Here is a 15,077-nt window from a genome sequence, read left to right as displayed (position 1 = left end):
ATGCATTCTTAAGTCATTCGGCATCAAAATTAGAATTTATATTTTCCCGGTTCCTTTTGTTCCCCTTTTTGGTGATATCCGAGGGTGAGGCAGTCCTAAATCAAGTCCGATTTAATTGAAATTTTTTCAGTGGTCAGTTTTTTTAAGCCGATCTACAAAATGTATATAGTCGGTTTTAAAAATTCGATCATGAAATTTTTCCCATACATCCATTGCCACCCTTACGACCAGTTAAAAGTTGTATCATGTAGAAATCTACTGCATCAAGGGTTCTGCACAATTCCTTGCGTCTATCATCTGAAGCCTGGCGTAAGTTATATCCTTTACTTTCAAAAATCTTAACAGAACGTTGGTCATCCATGAGCATAGTCCATGTATTACGGTAACAAAGGAGATCTGAAGATGCGTCTATGCTATAGCTCATATACCACAAAATACCTTTAAGAGCCACTTTAAATTCCTTTTCGCTTCAGTTTAAAGCCTTCATTCCACCTAGCTCGTGAAACTCAAGCCCAACAAATGATTATTATATCCAATCGCTTGTGTGACTTTATACTTCTCGAGTCGAGCGAATGCTAATAATAATGAGAGTATGAAAGCGGGAAATTTCTTCTGCTACTCGCATTCGCATTCGAAGTGCGGTAGGAAACTCCCATCCCGGTAGAACCATCTCTAGGACCAGCAGCAGCAGCAACGAAGTTAGGAAAAAAAGGAAAGTTAATCAAACAAACGGGAAAACAGCAGCTCAACCCCGAGCATCAGCAGTTGAGACGAAGAAAGAGACAGGCACCTTTTGCTTGGCGTAAAATTTCCCACAACTTCACAAAATCTAGAACCGTGTCTGTGTGGCGCGCGCTTTCGCGGAGCTTCCAGATTCATCTTTTATTTTTCCACCACTTTTTTTCGTTCTGTTTGCTACTACCCCTACCTTCAAACACCCAACAGAACAGAAAGGGTACACGACGCTGGACGGAAAAGAAAGCAGCGGCAGCAGCAGCAGAATAAATAAATCATTCCACTTCGGTTCTGCACTTTCTATATTTCATCTCGAGATTTTTTGCTGTCAGTACAAAGATACCGCGGGCCGCGGAATTGGTTTTCCACCAGCAATTTTTTGTACGCCCTTTTTCATGAATTCTTCACTCTCTACTATCAACATTCTGTGACTGGCGGCTGGGCAGAAGCGATTGAGATGTGCGCGGGTGGGTTCACTTGACTTTTCCCCCAACCATTCTTCTACTTACTTAGCGTGTAAACCTCATCGCCATACCTTAGATCGCGCGCACTAGCCCGAGGAATTTTCGTGGCGTGGCAAAGGTTAAACGCTGAAAAGTGAAAAGCGTGATCAGCGGAACTTAAACTCGAGAAGATGTTATCCATTCTTGGAAGATCAATCACAGCTGAGAAAGTACTTTTTTAAGTCTTCGATTCCATTGGATAATCGAATGAGTTTGATGGGATTTATCTTTGCGAAATCCAATCCGGTTGATAAATAGGAGATGATGAGAGATTTGTTCAGTTGACAAAAGCAGTTTACTTATTACACCGGTAATATATTCAAATTTTTACAAAAGTACCCCCCCCCCCCCCCCCCCATATAACAGCGCTTTGTCCTGCCGGGCATACGATCAAACTCAAACAGTTTAGATCCATCTCAGATATGTAGATGGGCAGGCAGATGAATTTCCATTTATAATATTTCTCCCAGCGAACGTGAACGATGCAAACGAATAATTTGCTGGAAGCAGTTCATCGTGATAGCACCACCAGTCAGTCAGTCAGTCAGTATTCGATGCAAGAACGCGAGGTTTGAAAGATTCAGTTTTATTAGCGAGGCATGTTGGTTAAGAGCCGTAATTTTTTTCAACCAGCATCATCATCATCATCAGAACCATCGGCAGCGGATATGAAGGTACCGCGCAGATAAGCACCGGAAGCTGAGGCATGAGCGAAATACCGCTTTTCGTTTCGCTTTTCTGGTGGCCTTGTCTTCCTCTTTTTCAGGATGGAACGATGCAGGGATAGAATTTGGAGTCAGCTCGACCTTCAATGGGAGGTCTTATCTTATTTACGACGGGGAAATGATTTTTTTTTTAACTTTCAATTTTCAATGAAGTAATGGGAAATTCTACTCATTTCCTTTCCTTTTGGTAGTATGTCTTCGCCTTACCCATCTAAAACACATTCGGCCTAGCATCAATTTGATCTAGCGACCATATTCGGCCAAGCGTTCATTCAGCCCAGCATCCATGCAGCCTAGCGTCGAAGAATGTCTAATCGGCATAGCATAGGGTTGCCATCCGTCACGCTTTTTTCAAAAATGTCCCGCCGTCCCGCTTTTTAGTCAACAATTTTTTTTCAACCAAGTTTTCGAAAAAAAAAAGTTTACCAAAATTTGATTTCATTGTTATATTAAAACTGCAACAAACTGATTGATGTTTACATATCACGAAAACTTAGAAGATTAAAATAAAAATAAATAAAAATAAAAATACCAAATAAATTGGTATAGAAATAATTTCGAGATGTTCTCAATCGTAGAATGAGACTTATATGATTTATTCCATACAGTGAAAAAATATTCATGCTAAGAAATATTATTAACAGGAATTCTTTTACACAACTCAAAATTCAAGGTTATGAATACATAATTAAAAACAAAATCTGTAAATATCTACAAACTGAAACATGCAGAACTTTTGAATAATAACAAAATTAATTTATTTGCTATGAATTCAATAATTAATTTTGTCTTGACATTCAAGAATAACTATGGTAAAAATCAAAGAAATATTTTGGAATGTTTAAAAACCAAAAATCGCTTGTAAAGCTAGTCATTTTTCCATCATTGATTTTATTTGAGTTTAAATCAAAATTGTTAAACATCTTTGTGTTATTTTTTTACTAAAGATGCTTTTGGCGAAAAGCATGAAAAAGCTTAATTTTTTTTTATGTTCACTACTTGGTTTAAAATCATGGAAAAAGACGCGAAAAGCAGGTGTTTATCAACTAAGCTATGTTGCCGATTTATAAAATTTTATATTCAAGTTAAAAGTACAATTCAGGGATTTACTGAAAGTTACAAAAAATATAACTTCGGATGTAAAATATTCCTTGCAGTACAATTCAAGTGAACAAAGCGCAAACAGAACTTGTACCCCAGAAAAGATATTCGATGGTATACAAAATTATTTTTTTCAAAATATTTTTTTCAATTTAAGCAATTTTGACTGCTTATTCGAAAGCTGTGTAAAAGTTGGATGAGAAAAAAAATCACGAACCGCTTTGCATAGCCAGGGAATTTATTGATTTATTTAACCTTTGCAAAAATATTGTATGGAATTATTAAAAACTCTAGCAAGAAAAGTCTGCCATTTAAAAAAAATCAATGGATTAAGATTTTTAATTGAAATGATTATAACTTTGTTCATGAAATGCTTAGCTGCTTGTCGTGTTAGAAAATAATGAAGCCTGAGAATAGTCAAAATCAAAAGTCAAAGACCAACTTCATTTCAAGCTTACTTGAATTTTCTGGTTGATTTAATGTGCAAAAAATTCTTCTTCCATACAAAATTGAAACGCCTCGCGCTAACTCAGAATTCAACAAAATCATCTCAAATTTTACACTGATGCTTGGTGACCCAAAAGGCATCGAAAAAACATATGGGATCAAAAAGTCTTTTTTTCAGCGCTCTAATACACATATTTCATGACTTTTTCTTACAGATTTAAAAATGTCCGGCTTTTTTCGGCTGTGTCCCGGTTTTTTTTATCAAAATGTCCCGCTTTTTTTTGAAAACCATCTGAAAGCCTAGCATTGCATGCATTTGGCTTATAGAGCTCATTAGACCTAGTGGTCATTCGACCTAATAACCATTCTGGGACAGATGGACAGCCTAGCACATGGCCGAACCCGCGAAGCTTTAATAAGTTTCCAAATTATGAAAAAAGAATTATACTTACAAAACGAAGCAAAATCATAATATTTGTAAACTTCTTGAAAATTGAAAATTTAAATAAAATAATCTTTGAACTTATTTCAAATTTTGCTTTTTAGAATTTGAATAAAATAATTTCGTAGCTTTGGAGGCAGTAAAAAAACGCTTCATTCGACTTGAAAATCCGTGCGAACTATTCAACGTTCAAATTTATTCGAAAGCTTGAATTAAAAGCCAAATATCAGCAAAATGCCAAAATACGCTGCGTTTCGGACTTGATATAGGAATTTGACACCGATTTCAAGATATTGGAAAGCATCGTGTGCTTTTCTATGCATTTAGAACATGCCAAAATTATTACAAATGGAAAACCGCAAAATGAACTATGATACCCAGTTGATGAAAAAACATAATTATTTTGGTTTGTAAGAGCTTCATTAAACAAATATAACGAGAGGCCCGACACGCTTCTGGTTTTAAGCAGGTGGCTTAAGCGCCACTTCCGTTTGGAAGACTACCTACCCTTTCTTATCTTTCCCAGCTGATGAGACTCGGTCGCGAGTTCCTTTTGATTCCCGATTTTGGGAAAGAAGCGGAAGGGACTCTAAAAAGGGATCCGTACTTCGACCCTTAAGGGCCGCCCCGAAGTCGAGACAAAACCCGATATAAATTCGTGGAAATGGGAGTTAGCTGTTCGTTACGAAAGCAAGCTAGAGGTGTTAATCATTGGACGAGACCAAACCCTTTTACCTGGATCAGAAGAGACAGAAATCGAATGGATTCGCGGTCAATCTCAGCAGTAAAGAAACATAAATAAATCCCGAACAGCGTGTGACTTCCTTTCCAGTTATCCCAATCAGTCGATCATTGCAAAAATATTCGCTATTCCATTACAATAATTTAATTCGTTTTATTGCCTTTGATGTGTGTCGTGTAGTGTTTACATCATACTGTTTTAGGCCTAAGCTATTTAGCCCTCTTTGAAATTCTACCTAGCGGTGCATATTGGTGGAGACGCTTGGTTTTTCGCAAAACTACTTAGCGATTTTGCTTGGAAAATCATTTGATTTTCATTTAATTTTTCGGTTTTGGGAAATAACGGATCATCTTCAAAAGGTTTTTGGAACGTTCCGGTGACGTATGTGGATCGAGAAATATGAGGACGAGAGATTTCACGGCGAAAATTATTAAATGAAGGCGAAACAACTAATGATAATGAATAGATCTAAAGAAATATAATAAAATATGCATTCAAATTGTAGTTGAAAGAAAAAATGTTTTTAATAATCGGGGGAAAAAAACTAACGAATTTATGAAAAAAATGTATTCGGGTTATAACTACTATGTATTTGTAATAAAAAGAAAATAAATTATAAATGGTGAGAAAAAAAATAACAAATTTATATTAGGCCTTATCTAGCAATAACAATAAAAAATGTTTTAAAGGGAAGCTTTGAATTCAATATGAATTTATACGAACGAAATAATAAAACTTTTAATCATCCAAATGAATGCAAGGTTTTTTCAATGAAATAGCGATATCCTAAAAACTTCTTGAAGCATCGATTCACGATTACTTAAAGATACTTTTCAAATGTAATTCAATTTCAATGATACGTGACTTCAAATTCAAAAAATGCCTTTTATTGTAGGCCGCCAAATATGGATGAGTTGAAATATTCTGCATTTTATAAACTTGGTTTGTTGGTGAAGGATTGCTAGCAAATAGCAAATAAAAATATTTCCTACTAAGAATGTAAGAATTTTTGGATTCAACTTTATGTTATAATAACAAAACTCCTTGTAAAGCAAAGAAATATTTTTCATCAGAATTTTTGGAAGTTTCCAGAAATTTAATCGCAGACGTGTGAATGAATTAATTTTAACGAAATTCGGCTTAAAATCATCCAGGCCTAATTTTTCCTTTTAAGCACACGCGAAAATTTTCACATCTTTGCGAAAAAATATTTTACTCAAAGATTTCTATCCTTCATATTTTTTAAGATTATGATATTTTATATCGACAAGGATACAAATTTTGTGAATTGTGAGTTTTAAATTGTCGCAATTTTTTTTATCAACTTTCCTGTTCTGGATCATATTCACTTTATTTAGTTTTAAGAGATTGTATCCCATTTACCCGAAAACCATTGCCCAGAATGAATTTTTCCCAGAATGACAAATACCCGAAATCAAACCCCAGAACGGACCATTTCCCAGAAAAAAAAATCCCCAGAATGCACCATTTACCAAAATTTTTTTTCCCAGAATGGACCATTTCCCAGAATTTTTTTTCCCCAGAATGGAACATTTCCCAGAATGGCACAAATCCCAGATTTTTTCCTCTAGTATTTTTTTTGTTTTTTTTTTCTAATGAATTCTTGTAAATTTCATATGATTCGAAATTCATTTTTTTCAAAATTATTTTTTAAATGAAACTACAACTTTAAAATTTTCCAACTAAATTTATTTTATAACCAATATTGTGCTGCTTTGTTTATGGTTTGGGTACTTTAATTGATTCAATGCTTACCATGGTCCTTTAAAAAAACGTTTTGGTATTCGACTCCTCACGCTGCGCGTTCAAACTTGAAAGACGTTTTGTCCTTCACGCTGTCGCGTGGCGGACGGGGCTAAGGGATCACCCCTAGCTTTCACGCAGACCTAGAAAGCCCCGGCAGACCTAGACCAATGTCTTAGGGCCGCCGCTTCCGACGGCGGGTCGGCGGCCACCTCGGATTTGGGAGCTTCGGCGGCTTTGTGCCGCCTCAGCCCCTTCATCCTCGGTTGCGGCTTTGCCGCAAAAGAATAAAGTTATGAAACCCCATTTTTTTGTAACCATTGCTTTTTTAAATAATTTCTAGTAAGGATAAATGATTTCAATTTTCTGGGAATGGTTCTTCTGGCGAAAAAATTTCTGGTAAATGGTTCATTCTGGTGAAAAAAATTCTAGGGAATGGTACATTCTGGTTAATATTTTTCTGGGGAATGGTTCGTCTGGGGAAAAAAAATTCTGGGGAATGGTTCTTTCTGGCGATTGGAATTCTGGGGATTTTTCATTCTGGGCAATGGTTTTCGGGTAAATGGAGTACAACCGTTTTAAGATATATCGATAAGTCAACACGAGTTTTGGAAGAAGTCTTTTTTCACGTGATACATTTTCAATTATGTTTAGCTATAAAATTTTAGTACAGGTCTGGAAAAATTTTCAGAAGCAAAATTTTTTTCTCTTGTGATGTGACTCGAAAGAAGTCTGAAATGTTGATCTCGTTTTCTCAAAAATGTTAAAAATTTTTATAAGACATGTTTTGATATTAAAAACTAATATAACCAGGAAAATCATTATTTTTAACCGAGAAAAACTTGGAAAAACTTGGAAAAACTTAGAATTTTCAAAAGAAAAAAAAACTCACCCGATACAACTGTGTACGATGTTTACTCTTGGGCCGAACTCACGGACATCGCCTTAGGAAGCAACTGACTTCCCGATTGGGCTATATCACAAGCCATTACTCTAGATATTGCTTTTTCAAATGAATGTATCAATAATTGATTTAGCAAAATAACATCATTTTTATTCGATTAGCACAACTGAACGAGTTCGTTAAAAGCCGTTATTTTGATATAATAAGACCTAGTAAAAGTTCTATTCTTAGAATTTTGTAATCCGGGAAAGAGCTTTGCGGGTCACAAAAAGTTAGCCATCGACCCGCGACCGACGGTTTGGTCACTCATGCCATAAAAATCGGTACATTTTAAGAAAACAACCGAGATAGGGGAAAACTGCACAAAACGCACCAGCAGGGCAGGGCTTGTGATATAGCTCAGTTGGCAAGTCTGTTGTCTCCTGAGCCGATGTCCGCGAGTTCGAGCCCAAGAGTAAACATCGAACACAGTTGTACCGGATAAGTTTTTCAATAACGATCCGCCAACTGCAACGTTGATAAAGTCGCGAATGCCATAACGATGGTAAAACGACTATAATCGAAACAAAAAAAAAAAGCACCAGCAGGGTAAGATGGCCCATGTCATTATTTTTAAAAAAATACGCCAACTTATGGCTACGAATGATGTTTTTCTTAATTTTTGTTGCGGATAATAAGCTTCTCTATCGTATAATAGGTGAAAATATCATTAAAACGACTTAAATTCTTAGAAACAGAAGGATAAATCGAATCTGCGTGAAACTTGTAATTTTTCATGATTAACATTTAAGGTTTTATGACAAACCAGACGACGCAAAATTTCAGCGTTTCTTCTTTCCAATCGTATGACCCTCCGGATGACTATAAATATTGTTTTATGTTTCGTTTAATTTTCACAAATTTTAACTTTTAACAATCCTATCAAAATTGGGGCAGAATGCGCGTCAGACCACGTGTTTTACGCTCAAATTTAGAATGCTATTAATTTTTGAGAAAAACCGAATATCAAAGCGAAATGTCATTCATTTTATTTGCTGATTGCCTTATTACGATAAGATGCATAATTAAATCCAATTTCGTCTTTTTCAAGTTTAAAAGGGGCACCAACATTTGATCCGAAAAGTCATCTGCCGCCATATTTACCGCAATATCAGCCAAGAAATTGAATTTCGTTGCCTACTTGAAGGCGTTTTACCTACCTAGGTCCTAGGATATCAAAAAGTGAATTTCAAAAGGCGAAATTTTCGATACGTTTAGCAATAACAAATGAGTTTTTGCCAAAGTTTGTTTTGATTTAAAAAATGCGATGAACATGTTACTATACCTTTAATGTAACAATCATCATATGAAATATTCATAAAATCATTATTCTATTTCTGACCACCCTTTCGGTATGGTGCGTTCTGTCCACCAGTTTCGACGTTCTATCCCACGGTGTGTTCTCTAGCTGTTTGAATTTTTAACAAAAAACATCGTCAAAATTGAGTTGTTATCATTTTTTTTTTTCATTCTAGTAAAACGTAAAATAAATCTCTGAATCGTCGTAAACGTTCAATTCGGTTCTTACATGATTTTTAGCGCTGTAAATAGCGTTAATGCCTAACTGATTCGTTCTGTACAATTTTCCGCTAAATAATAAATTTGAATTAAACATTACTTAGGTTTCAACGTCGATGGAAGTTCTATCAACTGGAACCTACACTTTTCACACACCGAATTTGAGACAACACATAATGTACTTCAAGGTACTGCAAATCAACTCATTACATTGTCAATTTTATCCATAAATATCGAGATTGCTGCACTAACGATTGTCAATCAGAGAATTTAACACAGGAAAAGACAACGCTCTGAAAGTTTCAACGAAGTACTTTCATTTCACATGATACTAAATAACTATTAATTGATTTCACAGTTTTAAGGCGACACTTCCAATTTTTTATATACATAGAATTGTAAAATATTTTCTTATAAACCTGAATCTAAAAATTCTTAACTTATTTGTGTCTTTCCCGGTTTTTCTTCTCAGATCCTTGAACTTCCAAAAAATCGATCCAAATCGCACTAGTTTACCATGTTTACCATGTGCGAGCCTTCAATTGAAGGACACAGTTTTTGATACGTGGTATAGTCACAAATTCCTTTCGACAATGTCCCCCAGTGGATTCTTGTTTGTATTCCATTACCAGGAGTGTGTTGTTTTGTGTACTCTAGGAAAAAAGGTGCTATTTTTAAAAATCTATTTGCCTGGATGTATCCCATATCGCCCACTTGGTCTCGCTCCATCGTCATGTCTCCCTTTTTCTCCACAGACCGGTCTTTTTCAGCCATTCCATCCCACAAACAGGAGCAAGCAGCAGGTGATGGCCACCAAAGTCAATCCCGGGGTGCCGAAGTGTGTCACTGCACTAGCCAACCGTCATGAACCTTCTGTAGGTTTTAGTGGCTTCTGATCCAGACTTGGGAAAGGACAACGTCGGACGACGCACGGCGGAAATAACGACGAAGAGAAAGTGAGAGAGCGAGTGAAAGTGAGCAAACATCAGGCCTTTGTGGTTGCATAACGATGGGGGCAGAGTGGACATGTTACGGCCGTAGACGGGATAGGGCAGGACCAGCCATGTGCTGGAAACCGTTAAAATCTGTTTTGGAGAATATTCAAGGCTGTTGAAAAAAAAACGTCAACCAATTTTTTAAATAAAAAAAACTAGTAAGGCTTTATGAAGTTTTTTTTTTGGGTACATATCTGTGAACGGGAGAGATTTTTTCTCTCTTCTAAAATTTTTTTGACGTCAGGATCATGTATTAAAATGTTTGAAGGAATCTATAGACATATAGGACATTCTTGTAAACATTAGCGCAAAAAACTGGCCAACCAACAAAATTGACCGGAAAGGTAAAACTCCAGCACCACGTGATGGTGCGCCCGACAGCCATGTGATTTTTCGTCACCTAGCTTTTGCAACATATTTATTGGGGGTTTGTTCCTGCTTGAGACTAGTTTCAAGGACGCAGTAGCAGTAAGTTATTATATCCTGCTTACAAAGTAAAAATACTGCTTCTGAGTTTTTTTTTCTATAGTCAGAAGGCTCCCGGAATACAAATGAAAATATTTTTTTTTAATAATTGGAAGTATTTAGAATATATCAGGAGCAAAACATTTAATCAAACAATTAATCAAATTAAAATATTTAATATAATCTTATAGGATTTTAAAAAAATCATTTAGCCCGATTGTCCGATAATTGCGATTGTAGACTACAAAGCTTCAAGAAGTCATATAAACTATACTTATTTGTGTAAAAATTGGAATGTTTCAATGCTGTGGATCCGCGCTCGATGATTCAACATTTTTCTCACAAGCTTCAATCAATGTTAATAAACCGACTTGTAGGTATATCTGATAGGCTGCCATTTTTAATTTTCCATCATCATAAAAGATGTCACATTTAAAAACCCTCCAAGTTCCGGAAGATTTCATCAATTCAATCAAAGAAACAGCAGAACATTACTCATTCTATTAAAATTTTATTAGAAATTATATACATGTTTTCTTTTCTCTTTCTGTTCCAGGTAAGACCTCGTATAGTCAAATCGTATGTAAGTAGAATTTCCATTAAATTTGAGATATTTTTATATCAAAATCGTTACACAATGTAACTAAATAAAACTAGCTGTTTGCTGTTTTGTAAGGTTGTTTTTGACATCTGGAACATTTTCATGAAACATGCTCAAAGTTTTAAATTTCAAAAATACAGATATTATGAAAAATGACTAAAATTATTAACCTAATCACAGGAAAAAACCAAAACGTTAAAACTGATGTAAAAGTCTACATGAAAACGACTTTAATGATCAGCATTTTTTAAAATGCAAAATGACCAAATTACTAAAATTTTCAAACAAAACGATACAACAAAAAAAAAGAAAAAATAACAAATATGATCAAAAAGACAAGAACAACTAAATTGACAGAGCAACCAAAATAATAAAATACTCGAAAATTAAACAGTAAAATTGTCAAAATGATAAAAATTAGAAAAAAAACTAAATTAGCAATAATAGACCAAAATGACGAAAATACCAAATAGGACGAAACTTCCATATGATAAATATGACTAAAATGACGCAAACGATACAAATGACAAAAATGACTGAAATGATTCAATTGACCAAAAATGACGAAAATGACAAAAATGACATAAATGACGAAAATGACTAAAATGACTAAAATGACTAAAATGATAAAAATGATAAAAATGATAAAAATGACAAAAATGACAAAAATGACAAAAATGACAAAAATTACATAAAAGACAAAAATGACAAAAATGACAAAAACGACAAAAATGACAAAAATGACTAAAATGACAAAAATGACAAAAGTGACAAAAATGACAAAAATTACAGAAATAACAAAAATGACAAAAATGACAAAAATTACAAGAATGACAAAAATGACAAAAATGACAAAAATGACAAAAACGACAAAAATTTACAAAATGACAAAAAGAACAGAATGACATAATTGACAAAATGGGCAAAAATGACAAAAATGACAAATATGAAAAAATAAAAAAAATGACAAAAATGACAAAAAATTACAAAATGACAAAAATTACCAAAATGACAAAAATAACGAGAGTGACGAAAATGACAAGAATGACATCAATGATAATAATGAAAAAAATGACAAAAATGGCAAGAATGACAAAATTGACAAAAATGACAAAAATTTCAAAAAAAAACAAAAAATACAAGAATTATAAATATTAAAAATATTATAAAAATTACAAAATTTACAAAAATGACAAAAACAACAGAAATGATAAAAAAGACGAAAATGACAAAATTGACAAAAAATGATAAAAAAGCCAAAAATGACAAAAATTACAAAAATGACAAAAATGACAAAAATGACAAAAAAGACAAAAATGACAAAAATGACAAAAATGCCAAAAATGACAAAAATGACAAAAATGACAAAAATGACAAAAATGACAAAAATGACAAAAATGACAAAAATGACAAAAATGACAAAAATGACAAAAATTACAAAAATGACAAAAATGACCAAAATGACAAATATGACTCAAATGACAAAAAGTACAAAAATTACCAAAATGACAAAAATGGCCAAATGACAAAAACGACAAAAATGTCAAAAATGAAAAAAATGACAAAAACGACAGAATGACATAATTGCCAAAATGGGCAAAAATGGCAAAAATGACAAATATGAAAAAATTTAAAAAAAATGACAAAAGTAATAATAATGACAAAAATGACAAAAAATTACAAAATTACAAAAATGACTAAAATGACAAAAGTAACGAGAATGACGAAAATGACAAGAATGACATAAATGATAATAATGACAAAAATGACAAAAATGACAAAAATGACAAAAATGATAAAAATGACAAAAATGACATAAATGACAAAAATGACAAAAATGACAAAAATGCCAAAAATGACAAAAATCACAAAAATCACAAAAATGACAAAAATGACAAAAATGACAAAAGTGACAAAAATGACAAAAATGACAAAAATGACAAAAAGTCAAAAATAACAAAAATGACAAAAATGACAAAAATGACAAAAATGACAAAAATGACAAAAATGACAAAAATGACAAAAATGACAAAAATGACAAATGACAAAAATGGCAAAAATGACAAAAATGACAAAAATGACAAAAATAAAAAAAATGACAAAAATGGCAAAAATGACAAAAATGACTAAAATGACAAAAATTACAACAATTCCAAAAATGACAAAAATTACATAAAATGACAAAAACAACAAAAATAACAAAAATGATAAAAATGACAAAAGTGACAAAAGTGACAAAAATGACCCAAAATGACAAAAGACAAAAACAACAAAAATGGCAAAAATGACAAAAATGACCAAAATCACCTAAATGACAAAAATGACGAAAATGACAAAAATAACAAAAATAACAGAAATTGACAAAAATGACAATCAAAAGATTATCCAAAACTATGAGAGAAACATCACTGTAGTGAAAAATTATTGAAGCATTTGGATAAAAAAATCAAATATACTGAGTTATATTAAAACTTTTAAACGATACACATGTCTTCGGGAGCGAGTATTGAGTCGTTCTGTAAGATAATTTCACAATTTTCATAAAAAGCCATCGATGTCTCAAAAAAAATGGACCAAAAAGTCGGAGAATCTGAATTCATATCTAAACTACATCTTCCTTCCTCAAGGAGAATTTCAAGTTCATTTCACCACGAAAATTGAGGCGAAATTTTCTTGCGTGTTTACACTGTGCATCGTTTAAAATGGTTTCGAAATTTCGAACAATTCTTCCAATCAATTATTCAGTTTTCGATCTCGATGTAAGTAAGGTCCTGGTCGTAAGGTGAGAACATCATCAATAAATTAGCCAACTTTCACGCAATTGTTTTTGCGGGACATCGCCATTCAGACCAGTTCAGGTGAATATCTACTCTGCTTCGCTGACAGACAGACAGTCGACTCGACAATTTTCTAAACCTTACGAATCCACGTCCGTCGAGGTGGATTGTTTTTCAACGTTTAATTTTTTTTTTTTTTTTGCTGTTTTCCATCATTTGTGGACCTTGGCTGGTATCGTAAAGGTTATGCAAAACAGCGGGTCGTTTCATTAAATCGAATGGATCAATTGCTAATTTCCCAGCGGAGTTCGACTGAACCATTTTTTATGATGGTGGTGTTTGATTAAATTGAATTGGGATTATATATGCGAGTTTGTCCTGTTTGTGTTCCTCCTTATTACAGTTTCTTTTTTTTATTCGTGGGTATCACTCGTCGAACCATTATGAATTTTACTATCGTATGGGATGTGGGGTGTGCGTTGTATACACGCCCGGGATTGGGAAATTGAGCACCGTTTGGCTAGCATTTTATTGGCTTCGTCGGCAAATTGGCTCTGACGACATGCCCGAAGGAAGGTCACCGATACGTTGGAAAATTTGACCGATTTTGCAAACCAAAATTTTACAACAAGCTCCGGTGTCGCTAAGCTAGCTTCTGTCTTTTTCACTTTTGTATGAAATTTTGGAAAATTAACTTGATCCTCCAATAAATGATTTTACTAAACCTGAGTTGGTACTCTTTAAAAAATTCTGATGTTTTTTATTGATTTAGGATGAATTGAAATCTGATTTAGGACTTGTATGAAATTACATTTATTGGATTTCTGGCTGGCTTCGTTTCGCAACCCCTTATGAAATTTTTCCATATTTCACCCCGCTAGAGGTCCAACTATTTTGCGCACGATTTGACTACCGTATCGTTTATTCAATCGGAGAACAGCTTTTTTATCTAGACATCTAGTCCGGTGTTTTTTTATTCGAACCATAATGATATATTAACCTTCTTTTCCACTTTCCCAATCGTTTCAAATTTCAGTTTATCATTAGAACCTCTAGGACTCCTCCAACGATTTAACCACATAAAGTGCGCCCTATGCAGTCGAAATTTGATAGCTGAAATTTCAACTTAGTAAAACGTCTGCGAAATGCATTTTTACTGAGGTATGAATCTTCAAAAGCGACTTTAAACCCAAAGATTCTTCTCGCCTGGGGCTAGTATTGAATTTTGCATCTTCCGCCACGTGCTGGAGAAGTATCCTTCCACTTCCTCCGGGTCATCGCTGGAAAATTCTTGTATTTGTGTGTGAGTGCATGGCGAA

General features: G+C 33.9%; 2 protein-coding genes across 13 annotated transcripts in view; one reads left to right on the top strand and one right to left on the bottom strand.

Annotated features, from left to right (window-relative positions):
- Window positions 1-15,077, bottom strand: part of LOC129754380 (uncharacterized protein CG43867-like) — a 691,811-nt gene that overhangs the window by 260,044 nt on the left and 416,690 nt on the right. The window lies entirely within an intron of this gene.
- LOC129754383 (1-phosphatidylinositol 4,5-bisphosphate phosphodiesterase-like) overlaps window positions 1-15,077 on the top strand; it is a 114,961-nt gene that overhangs the window by 36,835 nt on the left and 63,049 nt on the right. The gene's annotated exons all lie outside the window — the stretch shown is intronic.

Source organism: Uranotaenia lowii, chromosome 3, assembly GCF_029784155.1.
Source record: "Uranotaenia lowii strain MFRU-FL chromosome 3, ASM2978415v1, whole genome shotgun sequence".
Lineage (NCBI taxonomy): Eukaryota > Metazoa > Arthropoda > Insecta > Diptera > Culicidae > Uranotaenia > Uranotaenia lowii.
Note: the sequence above shows the minus strand (reverse complement) of the source record. Positions and strands in the feature narration are given on the sequence as shown.